Here is a 14971-nt window from a genome sequence, read left to right on the forward strand (position 1 = left end):
CTGGTCCCGCCTGGGCCTCAATGCGTGGCGCGCGATGCCCCTTTCCCCGGTGGCCGACCGTCAGAGATGTGGGCGTGCCCGCTGGCGGCCGAGGCCCGGTCAGCTCGCCGGCCTCCTCTGAGCCTCCAGCCAATCGGGGCCTCCCGCCGCTGGCGCCGCCAGCCAATCGAGGTGTCCGCGCCAGCGCCGCCCTGTGATGCCGCCAGCCAATCGAGGTGTTTGCGCCAGCGCCGCCCCTCCTGTGACGCCGCCAGCCAATCGAGGTGTCCGCGCCAGCGCCGCCCTGTGATGCCGCCAGCCAATCGGCGTCCGCTGCGGCTCCCCTGGAGAGTCGCGCAGCAGCCGCGAACGTCCCCCTGAAGTGGAGAAGATGCCTGTTAAGTTTTGGGGCCGGGCACCTGGAAGTGAGGCGGCATGGCGGGGGTCGTCGGAGGCGGCGGGTGGGGGTGGGGGTGGGGGTGGGGAAGGGCGGCGCCTCTCCTTTCCGCGACTCGCCCGGATGTGGGGGGGCCCCCGGGGACACGTGCAGCCGCAGCGGCGTGCCCAGCCGGTCTCCTGTACCTCCCTGGGAGGCCTCCTGTGTTTGGAAAATGGATGGAATTTTTAGAGCACAGATTTTCTGAAAATGGGGATTGTCCCTATGGTATTTCGTATTGAGGCCAAATCATAATTATTCAGAAATAATGTTTGGGAAAGCCCAGAAGAGAATGTTGTGGGGCTTGGGTAAGGGCCAAAACGGTGGCAGTCACCCAACTAGATCCAACTGCAGCCAACTGTTACTGCAACACGTTATGTGTGTCAAAAAGATAAGGAGACGGTGCCGTCGCCAACTTGGTTTTAAACTGAAGCTTCACGTTACCTGTGTAAAAACCCGACGGTGGAAGCACTTTGAACTTGGGAACTTTCCCCTTGGACGTCTAATTCTTGTCGGTGCTTTGCTGCTCGGCACTAACTAAAAAGGCTTTCAGTTGTTTTTTTTAACTTAGTCTTCGATAAAAAGATGTTGCTTCCACAGCTGGTAACCACAAGATGGCCTCAGGGTTTTCTGAAAATTAATTTGGGGAAGGTATTCAATAACGTCGTAAAGATTTTGTTGGGTATCCGATGGACATGCGTCCTATTTGGGAGACCACCTCAGGGATACTGTGGATACCTGATCATGGCATTGTACACCAGAAGCTAAACATTAATGAATGCCAACTATAATTTTATATATATAATGTGATGGCTCGGTGTGAGGTCGGAGGGATAGTGGATGGGGGGAGGGGGGTTCACAGTGTGAGGGATATAAATGATGAACGTCTAAGTATTACCTTGTTTTGTACACCTGAAACTAATAAATAAAATAAAATTTAAAAAAAATGTTGCTTCCAGAAATCACATAGGAAGTTACTGGATGACTCGAATTAGAAGGACGATCCCTGCTCATCTACGTATTTAGATTATTCTAAGACTTATGAATTCTCAGAGGCCACGGTGTTGTTCTCAGCATCTAGCCAAGGACATGCATATGTGGCAGCCATTCAGTGGCTTTCACTGTCTGGACTTTATTGCCTGCCTTCAATTCTGTCTTCTATGTCCTGTGTCTTCTGCACACAGCTGGGTGTAGGAGTCCAGACGTTCCTGTACACAGCGCAAGGAAAAGCTGTGAAAACCGTGCTTACCGGACCACCACCTTCCTTTTTGATTGTTGTTGGACTTCAGGGGCATAGAGTTGGATTAATCACAATCGCCCTGCCCCATCCATGCAAAGCCTTGTTTTCATTTCGTTATTTTTGATAGTGTAACATCGCAGCCTGTTGCCCCAGAAATGCCGTGTAACAGCCAACCACAAAAGCTGGCTGGCTTACAAGCAAGTGGTTTCTTACCGCTGCGCGCAGGGCGGGCCGCTCTGGGGGTCGTGGTCCCCGCTCACTCACACATCCAGGGGTTGGCGGGTCTCCCTGGGGACCATCAGGGCTACTCTGCTTGGCTCCACTTAAGTCATCCTCAAGCAGGCAAGTCTGGGAGTATTCTCAGGATGATGGCAGAGGCGGAGGAGACCTGCCAGGCGTCCTGAGCCCTCTGGTTGGAACTGGCATCTCTGTTGCATTTTGTCAGCCAAAGTAAAACACAGACAGCTCAGATGCCAGAGGTGGGGGCATTGGTCTGTCAGGGCCTGTGGAATCAGATGAAATCTGTAGATCAATCTGGGCAGAATTGACATCTTTATGATACCAAATCTAGCTTTCAAATCTGGCATATTTCTCTGTTAATATATTTCCTTTCTAAGTACCTCTTTATGCAGTTGTGTGGTTCTCCCTGTAGAGAACACATACTTAGTTTGTTGGAATTATTCCTGGGTACTTGAGTGTCTGTGACACTCTTGGAAATGTTGCTTTGCTGAAATTGTGTTCTCAATTTGTTTGCCGTCAGAGCAGAGAAAAACGGTTATCTTTGGTACGTTCATCACATTTCCAGACACTTTGCTGTACTGTACTATTATTTCTGTTAATTTGCCTGCAGACTCTTGGGTTTTTTACATAAATGATCATATCACTTGCAAATAATGATAGTTTCCTTTGCTTTTTTTTTTAATCCTTGAGTCTCAGATTGCTATTTCTGAGCTGCTTTTTTCTGGCCAGGACCTCCAGTCCAGTGGCCATTCAGTCTTGTCCCTGATTTTAAAGGCAATGCTTCCAGTATTTCCACGACGAGGGTGATGTTTGCCTAGGTTTTTTGGTTGGTGTGTTTTCATCCTTGATTTTTTTCGTTGTTGTTTTAAATATGGATATTCTTTATCAAGTTAAAGAATTTTCTGTTCTCCTAATTTACTAAGAGTTTAAATCATGAATGGGTGTTGAGTCTTCGATTGGGATGATTTTCTTGTTTTTTCTATTTTAATCCTTGGGTTATGCATTTCCTATTGTCAAGCCATCCTTGGATGTCTAAGATAGCCCCACTATGGGTGTGCTATATTATTTTTCCCTGTATTGTTGTATCCAATTTGCTATTATTTTCCTGAGGATTTTTGCAACTATATTCATAAGTGAGATAAATATGTAACTTTTAATATTTTTGTGTGCTTTTGATTTCAGGGTTATGCTGGTTAGGTAGAATGAGTTGGGAGTGATTCCTTCTTTTTCCCTTGTCTGAAAGATTTTGTTTTAAATTGGGATGATTTCTTCTTTGAAAATTTTGTAGAATTCTGTGTGTGTATGTGTATGTTTTTAACTAATTGCTTTATTTTTTGAATAATTATAGGACAATTCAGCCTTTATTTCTTATTTTTTATAGGAAATTTTTCATTTCATTTAATTTTTCCAAATTGTCAGCTTACGGTCATTGATAATATTTTCTTAGATTTTGAATCTTTATTTTATCTGTATGTGCTGCTTCTCATTCATGTCATTTAAAAAGAAATTGTTCTTCTGAGTCTTTCAAAGGACTAACCTGTGGCCTGGTTGACCTTCTGTCAATCTTTATTTGATATATTCATCCTTCTTGTCATTTTCTCTTTTCTTCTAATTTCTTGGTGGTTCCTTTTCTAACTTAAGATGGATCCTTGGCTTATTAGCTTTCAGCCACCCTGAATCTGCCGGCTGTGTGAAGTTGAAGTGCGAAGCCCGTTGGGTACATTCCGATTAATGGGGCCCTGAATCTGTTTTTTTTAACATTAAATATAATCCTTTTCATTTGAAATAATATCAAATATACAATATTGAAGAAAATGACTTTCCTCAAACGTAAAAACCGAATTTGATCTTATCTTTTCTGCAAATCTCAGTGCCCCACGCCCCAAATAAATGAAGCATGGTTTTAAGAGGAACCATAAATTACTTAATAAAACCAGTAAAACTGTCATCTGTTTCTAAGACAAAAGAAAGTATATTCATATGAAAAGAAATTAAAATGTCCTGTCTCTGAAAAGTATCTTGAAAATTAATTATAATACTAATTAATACAATTTTAAATTGTTGGGATGGTTTTTTCCTGCAGACCCCCGCTAAGAGCTCCATCCCCCCTTAACGGAGCTGTCTCCTGCAGGCCCCCGGCCAGGAGCTCCATCCCCCTCCTCCCATCCCTTATCGGAGCTGTCTCCCGCGGGCCCTATGGTTAGAGGCCTTCCTGTCAATGTTGAGATATCACAGTTGCTAGGGATGGATCTCCCTGGCACCCCGGCCAGATTTCCCCCCCAACCTGGAGGCCTAAACATATAAAACAAAGCGCCTGACCCCAGTAAGTGCTCAGTTCTTTGGGAACAGTCCCACTGAGCCCGCTAGCATAATAAAGCTGTGTTCTCCCTGATCTCTGCGTGCCGCTTGAGTTTCTGGGTCCTCGCCGCTTTTTCTGCAACAAAATAAAAAGTGAGAATAAAAAATGGGTCTTTAAACAAATAAATATAAAACGATAATTATAATGATCCGTGTAAATGTAGTCATAACACTGAATGAAAACAGGGATATTTTAGAAGTAATCATTGTATCTTGAAATACTTCAATCTGAGTTAATACACCCTATTATGATAAAAATAATTTAATTTAGAGTAATTAAATAAAAATATATTTATTTTCTAGCAAAAGTTTGGGACAAAGGAGTTTGTCTTTACCTCTTACATTAATCATATGCGTCTCATTGTGTTTTTTTAAATTCATTTCAGGTGTACAAAACAATGTAATAGACACTTAAATCCTCACAAAGACACTTCACCCCTCTCCCCCAATCTATTGCCCCTCTGGCATCCTATTACAATTCCATTGACTCTATTCCCTATGCTGTACTCCATCTCCCATGACTATATATATATTAAATTATTGTTAACATACAGTATTATTCAGCTTCAGCTTCATGTGTACAGTGCAGTGGTTAAGCACCCACACTGTCCATGAGGTGTTCTCCCTAATAAGACGTGCCCATCTGACACCCTACAAAAACTTTACGACATTATTGATTATATTCCCCAAGCTGACTTTTGTATCCCCGTGACAATCTTTTTTTTTAAATTTTGTTTCTTTTTTGTTTTATAAATTGAAGTTTATTGGGGTGACAATTGTTAGTAAAGTTATATAAATTTCAGATATACAATTCTGTATTACATCCTCTGTAAGTCACATTGTATGTTCACCACCCAGAGTCAGTTCTCCTTCTATCACCATATGTTTGATCCCCTTTACCCTCACCTACCACCCCCCTCACCCCTTACCCGCTGGTAACCACTAAACTATTGTCTGTGTCTATGAGTTTTTGTTTCTCATTTGCTTGTCTCTTTTTTTGTTGTTGTTTTTGGTTCACATATCAGTGAAATCATATAGTGCTTATTCACTTAGCACTATAATCTCAAGATCTATCCATGTTGTCACAAATGGTCCTATTCCATCCTTTTTTACTGCCGAATAGTATTCCATTGCGTATATATGCCACAATTTCTTTATCCATTCATCTATTGAAACATTTTGGTTGTTTTCATGAATATGACCACCATGAATATAGCTGCAATGAACATTGGAGCACACTTGTCTTTATGAATCAATATTTTCAGAATATTGATACCCAGGAGAGGGATTGCTATCGTATGGTAATTCCATTTGTAATTTTTTAAGGAACCTCCACACTGCCTTCCATAACGGCTGCACCAGTCTGCATTCCCACCAACAGTGTATGAGGGTCCCTTTTTCTCCACAGACTCCCCAACACTTGTGACTATTTGTCTTGATGATAGCCATTCTGACCGGGGTGAGGTGATATCTCATTGTGGTTTTTATTTTGCATTTCTCTGATGATTAGTGATGTTCAGCATTTTTTCGTATGTCTATTTGTCATTTGTATATCCTCTTTGGAGAATGTCTCTTCAGGACCTCTGCCTATTTTTCAATTGGGTTGTTTGTTTTCTTGCTGTTGAGTTCTTTGAGTTCCTTGTATATTTTGGGTATTAGCCCCTTATCAAGAGGTGCTGTTTCCAAAAATCTTCTCCCACTCACTTGGTTGCCTCTTTATTTTGTCGATGTAGAAGCTTTTGCTGTGTAGAAGCTTTTAAGTTCAATGTAGTCCCATTCATTTATTTTAGCTTTTACTTCCCTTGCCTTTGGAGTCAAATTTATAAAATGCTCTTTGAACCCAAGGTCCATAAGTTTAGTGCTGATGTTTTCTTCTATGCAGTTTATTGTTTCAAGTCTTATGCTTAAGTCTTTGATCCATTTTGAATTAATTTTGGTACATGGTGACAGATAGCAGTCTAGTTTCATTCTTTTGCACGTGGCTTTCCAATTCTGCCAGCACCATTTATTGAAGAGTCTGTCTTTTCTCCATTGTATGCTTTTTGCTTCTTTGTCAAAAATTATCTGTCCATATTTATGTGGTTCTATTTCTGGGTTCTCAATTCTATTTCATTGGTCTATGTGTCTGTTTTTCTGCCAATATCATGCTGTTTTGATTATTGTTGCCCTGTAGTACAGGCTAAAGTCAGGGAGTGCGATACCTCCAGTATTGCTTTTTTTTCTTAAGATTGATTTGGCTATTCGGGGTCTTTTGTGATTCCAGACAAATCTGACGATTTTTTGTTCTATTTCTTTAAAACAATGCCATTGGGATTTTGATGGGGATTGCATTAAATCTGTATATTGCTTTGGGTAGTACAGCCATTTTGACTGTGTTGATTTTTCCAATCCATGAGCATGGAATGTCTTCCCATTTCTTTGTGTTTTCTTTAATTTCTTTTAAAAATGTCTTATAGTTTTCAGCATATAGGTCTTTCACATCCTTGGTTAAGTTTATTCCTAGGTATTTTATCTTTTTGTTGGAATTGCAAAAGGAATTGTTTTTTTTAAATTTCTTTTTCTGAGATTTCATTGTTAGTATATAGGAATGCAATGGACTTTTGTACGTTGATTTTGTAGCCAGCAACTTTACTGTATTCATTGATTGTTTCTAACAGCTTTTTGGTGGAGTCTTTAGGGTTTTCTATATATAGCATCATGTCATCTGCAAAGAGTGACAATTTGACTTCTTCATTCCCAATTTGGATGCCTTTTATTTCTTTCTCTTGTCTGATTGCTCTGGCGAGGACTTCCAACACTATATTGAAAAGCAGAGATGATAGGGGACAGCCCTGTCGTGTTCCTGAATGTAGAGCAAAGGGCTTCAGTTTTTCACCATTAATTATGATATTGTTTGAGAGTTTGTCATATATGGCCTTTATTATGTTATGGTATTTTCCTTCTGTACCTATTTTATTAAGTGTTTTAATCATAAATGGATGTTGTATCTTGTAAAATGCTTTTTCTGCATCAATGGTATAACCATATGATTTTTGTCCTTTATTTTGTTTATGTGTTTATGTTACACATTGATGGATTTGCGTATGTTGAACCATCCTTGTGCCCCTTGGGTAAACCCGAGTTGATCGTGATGAAGGATCTTTTTAATGTACTGTTGCATTCGATTTGCTAGAATTTGGTTGAGGATTTTTGCATCTGGATTCATCAGAGATATTCGTTTTTTTTTTTGTGTTATCCTTACCAGATTTTGGTATCAGGGTAATGTTGTCTTCATAAAATGAATTATCTCTTCTTCAGTTTTTGGGAAGTGTTTGAACGGGAAAGGTATTAGATCCTCTTTGAAGGTTTTGTAGAATTCACTAGTGAAATCATCTCATCCTGGATTTTTGCTTCTGGGAAGGTTTTGGATGACTGATTCAATTTCCTTACTGGTGTTTGCTCTATTTAGATTTTCCGATTCTTCACGATTCAGCCTAGGAAGGCTATATGTTTCTAAGAACTTGTACATTTCTTCTAGGTTGTTGAATTTGGTGGCATATAGTCTTTCATAGTATTCTTCGATAATCCTTTATATTTCTGTGGCATCTGTGATAAGTTCCCCTCTTTCATTTCTAATTTTGTTTATTAGTGTTTTTTCTCTTTTCGTCTTAGTGAGTCTAGTCAAGGGTTTCCCAGTTTTGTCATTCTTTTCAAAGAACCAGCTCTTTGTCACATTAATTTTTTTCTATTGTCCTTTTGTTTTCTATTGCATTTAGTTCTGCTCTGATTTTTATTATTTCCTTTCTTCTGCTGACCTTGGGTTTCATTTGTTCTTCTTTTTCTAGTTCTTTAAGGTCTAATGTGAGGTTATTTATTTGGGATTTTTCTTATTTCTTGAGATAGGCCTGTAATGATATAAATTTCCCTCTTAAAACTGCTTTCACTGCATCCCAAAAATTTTGGTAGGATGTATTTTCGTTCTCATTTGTTTCTATGTATCCTTTGATCTCTCCTATTATGTCTTCTTTGACCCCGTCATTCTTTAAAAGTATGTTGTTTCATCTCCACATGTTTGTAGTGTCTCCTGCTTTCTTTTGCAGTTGATATCCAATTTCAAAGCCTTGTGATCAGAGAATATGCCTGGTATGATTTCAATCTTCTTAAATTTGCTGAGGCTCGTTTTATGTCCCAATATATGGTCTATCCTTGAGAACGTTCCATGTACACTCGAAAAGAATGTATATTCTGATGTTCTAGGATGAAGTGCTCTACAAATGTCAATTATGTCCATTTCATCTAATGTGTCATTTAGGGCTGCTATTTCGTTATTTATTTTCTGTTTGGATGATCTATCCATAGCTGTCAATGATGTATTTAAGTCCCCTAGTATAATTGTGTTTTGGTCAATTTCTCCCTTTAGTTCTGTTAGTAGTTGCTTGTATATTTCGGTCCTCCCTGATTGGGGGCATAAATATTGATGACTGTTATGTCTTCTTGTTGTATAGTCCCCTTTACCATTATGAAATGTCCATCTTTGTCTCTTGTTATCTTTTTCACCCTGAAGTCTGTTTCATCTGATATCATTATGGCTACACCTGATTTTCTCTGGATACCATTTGCTTGGAGTGTCAATTTCCACCCTTTCACTTTGAGTCTATGCTTGTCCTTGTAGCTGAGATGTGTCTCTTGTGGACAGCATATGGTTGGGTTTAGTTTTTTGATCCAATCTGCTACTCTGTGTCTCTTTATTGGTGAGTTCAGTCCATTTACATTTAGGGTGATTATTGATATGTGAGGATTTCCTGTCATTCTGTCTTTAGTTTTCTGGTAAGGCTGTGTCTCCATTGTTTCTTTGCCTTTTTGTTGTTGTCTGTTATTTCTGTGTGGTGGTATTCTATGATGTTTTCCTCTGTTTCTTCTTTTATTACAGTATATATTTCAGATTTGGATGTGTTTTGAGTGGTTACCCTTGAGTTTATGTAAAAGAAAGTTTGATATTTAGAGTATTCCAGTTTCTTCAGTATGCTTACTTTCTCTATTCCCATATTCCAGTTCAGGCCTTTACGCTCCCCCTTTTTATGTTTCGGTTGCCACAAGTTGTCCCTGTTGATGGTGGTCTAATAGCCTCCTTTAGTATTTCTTGTAGTGCAGGTCGTGTATTAGAAAATTTCCTCAGCTTCTGGATGTCTGGAAAGGTCTTTATTCCTCCTTCATATCTAAAGGAGATCTTTGCTGGATATATTATTCTTGGCTCATAATTTCTCTCTTTCAATAGTTGAATATTTGGTTCCATTCCCTCCTAGCTTGTAGAGTTTCTGCTGAAAAATCTGATGATAATCTAATGGGCTTTCCTTTGTAGTTTACCGTCTTCTTTTCCCTGGCTGCCTTCAGGATTCTTTCTTTGATGTTAATTTTAGACAGCTTCAATACAATGTGCCTTGCAGAAAGCCTGGTGGGATTGAGGTAATTAGGTGTTCTATTTGCTTCTTGGATTCGAGGATCTAGTTCTGTCCACAAATTTGGGAAGTTCTCATTAACAATTTCTTTGAGTATATTCTCTGTTCCCTTCTCTCTTTCTTCTCCTTCTGGTATGCCCATTATTCTTATATTGCTCTTTCTGATGGAGTCAGAAAGTTCTTGTAGAGTTCTTTCATTTCTTTTAAGTCTCAAGTGTCTTTCTTCTTCCATCCGTGTCATTTCCAGGTTTCTATCTTTGATGTCACTGATTCTTTCCTCCATCTGGTCAACTCTACTACCTAAGCTGGTTATTTCATTCTTAATTTTTTCTGTTGAGTTCTTAATCTCCAGAAATTCCGTTTGGGTCTTTTTTAAAATTTCAATCTTTTTCTTAAAATGCTCATGTTGTTCTTTGATTGTGTTTCAGAGTTCATTAAATTGCTTTTCTGTGTTTTCTTGCATCTCGTTGAGGTTTTTCAGAACTACAATCTTGAATTCTCTATCATTTAAGTCACATATTTCCATATCTTTAAGTTCCTTTTCTGGAGACTTTTCACTTTCTTTCTGAGCTGTCTTGTTGCCTTGGTTATTCATGGCAATTACTGATTTATTATTTCTCTTCCTAGACATCTACAGGAGTGACTTCTGCAACAAGTTGATAGGAAGAGGTCTTTCTTTTGTTTTCCAATACTTGTTGGAAGAATGTTTTATTTTCTCTCTGACTGCAGCCTTTTTTTCTCTCTCTCTGACACAGTAGTGCTATATTTTATCTGCACTTTTGCATCTTCTCACACAATGGGGGGATTCTTTGGGAGACGGGCCTCTCCTCTGTTAACAGTACACCTGGGTCATAGGGCACCACGTCCCTGTGGGGGTGCAGAGAGCTTTTGAAGTTCCAAAGCTCTTTCTGCACCCGATTCAGAGCCCATATGTTTCAGCAGTTCTGTTTACTCCTGCAGGGATCCGCCCAGATAGGTGTGGCCAGTGGAGGGGTGAGTTGTGAGAGTGGCCCAGAGCAATGGCAGTGACCACCACCACAGCCTGTCCTGCTTCCACAGCTCCCTCCCCTTTGCCAGAACTAGTTGGGCTGTGAATCTGTTTCTGAGGTTCACAGTTCTCTGAACAGCAAAAATCCTGTCCTTTTGATCTGACACTGCTACTTTATCGCTTCTAGCACCGGGCAGGTGGGCGCAGGGCGAGCTCTGGGAGGGTGGGGAGGGGGCGGCTAGTCTCAGTGCCTAGGGCTTCCGTTCTTCGTTCGGCAGTGAGGGCTCAAACGAGTGTTCAGCACTCTTCCCTCAGTCTTTGCTCCGAGGTGTCTGCCATGAGCGTTGGGTTCAGCCGTGCTATATGCTGCCCCCTCAGCTCTGTGGGCCTCAAGCGGAGCACTAGCAGTCCAAGTTCTTCCCTCTCTTGCAGCTGCAGCAGTTTCGGGATGCAGCGAGTTCAGAGCACTGAGCTAGGTCCGCGTCCTGTGCCTGCGCGGCTCCATCCCCGCACTTCTCCCTTCCCTCCTCCCCCTCTCGCGGGATTCGCCCACCTGGAGGTGAATTCAGTAGTGGGCCTCTTTGTCTTGCCTGTCTGCTGTGCAGCGAGTTCTTTGTGGAGTTATTGTTGTCCGATTAGTTGTAAATTCCAGGAGAGCTTTACAGAGGCTCACCTCACTCCGCCATTTTGATGAATGAATTTGATTTCAAAGGCAAGGGAAGTAAGAGTTAAATAATCTGGCTATATCAAACTTAGAAGCTTCTACACAGGAAAAGAAACCATCGACAAAATAAAGAGGCAACCAACCAAATGGGAGAAGATTTTTGCAAACAACGCCTCAGACAATGGACTAATATCCAAAACATATAAGGAAGTCATACAACTCAACAACAACAACAAACAAACAAACAATCCAATTTAAAAATGGGCAGAAGATCTGAATAGACATTTCTCCAAAGAGGACGTATAAATGGCCAATAGACATGAAAAATGCTCAACATCACTAATCATCAGAAAAATGCAAATAAAAACCACAGTGAGATATCACCTCACCCCAGTCAGAATGGCTATCATCAACAAGACAAATAGCAACAAGTGTTGGAGAGGCTGTGGAGAAAAGGAACCCTCATACACTGTTGGTGGGAATGCAGACTGGTGCAGCCACTATGGAAGGCATTGTGGAGGTTCCTCAAAAAATTAAGAATAGAATTCCCATATGACCCAGCAATCCCTCTCCTGGGTATCTACCCCAAAAATCTGAAAGCATTTATCCGTTAAGATATATGTACTCCAATGTTCATTGCAGCTTTATTTACGGTGGCCAAGACATGGAAACAACCAAAATGTCCTTCGATAGATGAATGGATAAAGAAGTTGTGGTATAGATACACAATGGAATACTATTCTGCCTTAAGAAAAGATGAAATAGGAACATTTGTGACAACATGGATGGATCTTGAGATTATTATGTTGAGCGAAATAAGTCAGACAGAAGAAGTTGAGAACCATGTGATTTCACTGATATGTGGTATATAAAATTGAAAACAATTAAAGAACAAGAAAAACAAATGAAGAAACAAAATCTCATAGACACAGACAATAGTTTAGTGGTTACCAGAGGGTAAGGGTAGAAGGGGTTGGTAGATGAGGGTAAAGGAGATCCAATGTATGGTGATGAAAAGAGAACTGACTCTGGGTGGTGAGCACACAATGTGGTATATATAGATGATGTATTTCGGAATTGTACACCTGAAATCTATGAAACTTTACCAACAATTGTCACCCCAATAAACTTTAATTTAAAAAAAACGTAGAAGTGATAGTTCAATGGCATGGAGTTTCCTTTGACGGTTTCAAATCAGATAGTTGGAATTAGGTAGAGTTGATTGATGATTGAAAAATGCTGTGAGTATATTAATGTTACTGAATGTACTTTATAATGGCTCAGATGGCATATGTGGTTATGTGCATTTTACCAAAAGAATGTAAGAATTGTTCCTAGTAGGGCCCCTCTGATTGTCAATAAGTCCTCTTACTGTGAAGGCCTTGCCCCCTAGGCCCTTATGGCTACATGAGAAAGCTTCTTCAGTTACGAAGGCATTAACCACTGTACCTCAAACATTGGTCCAAAGTGGATACAGGCATATCTTAGAAAGAAATGTGGTGTTGATTTTTGTCTAATAGAGTAGATTATAATTTTATAGACAGACCACAAATTTTGGGAAGGATATGTAACAGATTTATTCAATTTGAATTGAAAGGGAGATGGACGTTACAAATGGGAAAGAAGTCTCTGCAACCAAATTTGTCTGGGACTATTCACGTGCAATCATGGACCTTTTCTTGTGAAAAACAAGGATTGTTCAGAGGGCAGAGCCAAGGGCTGTGGTCTTTTCCAGGGAGCAGGCCTGGGCTATACTGAAGCACCTTCCGTCTGTACTAGGCTAAAACTCAGGTGGCTGTGGGCCTGCTGTGCTTCTTCCATTACATTTGGTGCACACTGGGTGCGTTTCTTCAATCTCAGATTTTTATTTTTCAAAGACCATTTCAATTTTCATTCTTTTGTGAGAGAGTCTGTACATTTTGTATATGGGAATTTATTTGTGGCCAGAGGATGTATTGTGGCTGCAAATTCATTGCTACATTTCCTGTTAAGTGGTGGCAGTTAGAGTCTTCCCCTGAGCACTTCAGATTTTGCTTTGACCAGTAGAATAAGGAGACCCACAGAATAAACTGTGCCAGCTCTGAACTAAGACCTAATGAAAGTGGTACTTCTCTATCTTACTTTTGGTATTGTCGGGAACCCCTGATCTATATTGTATTAAGTCTAACTCTCTGAAATCACCCTGCTGAGAGGACATGCACATGTGTATAGGGTTGGCAGCCCACTGATCCCAGCCTGCCCATCAGATTTGGCAGAGGAACAGATAAATGAGCGACTTGCCTCTCTGTCCTCCAATATCCGCTTGAACCTTCTCAACACTCGTGGATCAATTCGCCAGATTTTTTTATTATTATTTATTTATTAGTTTCAGGTGTACAAGACAAGGTAATACTTAGACGTTCATCATTTATATCCCTCACACTGTGAACCCCCCTCCCCCCATCCACTATCCCTCCGACCTCACACTGAACCATCACATTATATATATAAAATTATTGTTGGCATTCATTAATGTTTAGCTTCTGGTGTACAATGCCATGATCAGGTATCCACAGTATCCCTGAGGTGGTCTCCCAAATAGGACGCATGTCCATCGGATACCCAGCAAAATCTTTACAACATTATTGAATACCTTCCCCAAATTAATTTTCAAAAAAACCCTGAGGCCATCTTGTGGTTACCAGCTGCTTCCAAATCCCTTCACCTTTCCCCTTATCCCCAACCCCCCCACACACCCATCTAACAACTCTCGGTTTTTTCTTTGTGTCCCCAAAACTGTTTCTGATTAGTTCATTCACATAGTCTTTTCTTTAGATTCCATATATAAGTGAGATCATATGGTACTTGTCTTTCTCTTTCTGACTTATTTCACTTAACATAACGCTCTCTAGATCCATCTATGTTGCTGCAAATGATAAGATTTCTTTCTTCTTTATGGCTGCGTAATACTCCATTGTATAAATGTACCACAGCTTCTTAATCCAGTCATCTACTGATGGGCATTTCGGTTGTTTCCATATCTTAATTCGCCAGATTTTTGATGCTGACATTTTTTAGATATAATAAGTAGGTACTGTTTTAATTCACCAACAAATACTCCAAGGACCATTCTGCTTGGTTCCACCTATTGGACCCAGCAGCTCACACAGACAGTGTGTTTTGGGACATTTCTTGTCTTCCAACTTGCAAGGTGACCCTAGGCAAGTCATTACCCTTGGACCCAAGTGTCTCTCTAGTGTGAGTAAGCTGGTTCTACAGAGCACAGAGTATGGCACAAGTGGAGGCCTGAGCTAGAAGGGGAAGGACTGTCGTGTAATAAGACTCTGGGCCAGGAAGTGGGACAAGGCACTTCTGCAGATGCAGCCACATGGAGAGAGGACTGACAATGTCACAGCTGTACCATTGTGACACATGTGGATCCTCAACTGGAATTGCCCAGGTGCTCACTGGGCAAGGATAGAAGCCCCAGTGCCAGGCAGACACCAGAATGAGAGTCTGTGCAGCAAGTGGTCTCTGTGGTCCTGCTCAGGCCGGGCCTTCCTACTGACACCCTCAGCATCAGGCCCTGCTGAGCAGGTCCCTCTCATCTGACCCTCATTAGAAAGCAACTTTAATGGCACCTTCATCTTGG

The 14971-nt window shown here is 40.7% G+C and overlaps 1 protein-coding gene across 3 annotated transcripts in view; it reads left to right on the top strand.

Annotated features, from left to right (window-relative positions):
• The first annotated feature begins 291 nt into the window (after nt 1–291).
• IL36B (interleukin 36 beta) overlaps nt 292–14971 on the top strand; it is a 31850-nt gene continuing 17170 nt past the window's right edge. Inside the window, exon 1 of one of the 3 annotated variants that reach the window (XM_081068669.1) lies at nt 292–376. The gene's annotated coding sequence lies outside the window, so the exon portion shown is untranslated. Of the gene's footprint in view, nt 405–14971 lie in introns of all 3 variants that reach the window. The other 2 variants (XM_081068671.1, XM_081068670.1) reach the window with 2 other exon arrangements.

The sequence above is a fragment of the Rhinolophus hipposideros genome (assembly GCF_964194185.1).
Source record: "Rhinolophus hipposideros genome assembly, chromosome: 12".
Lineage (NCBI taxonomy): Eukaryota > Metazoa > Chordata > Mammalia > Chiroptera > Rhinolophidae > Rhinolophus > Rhinolophus hipposideros.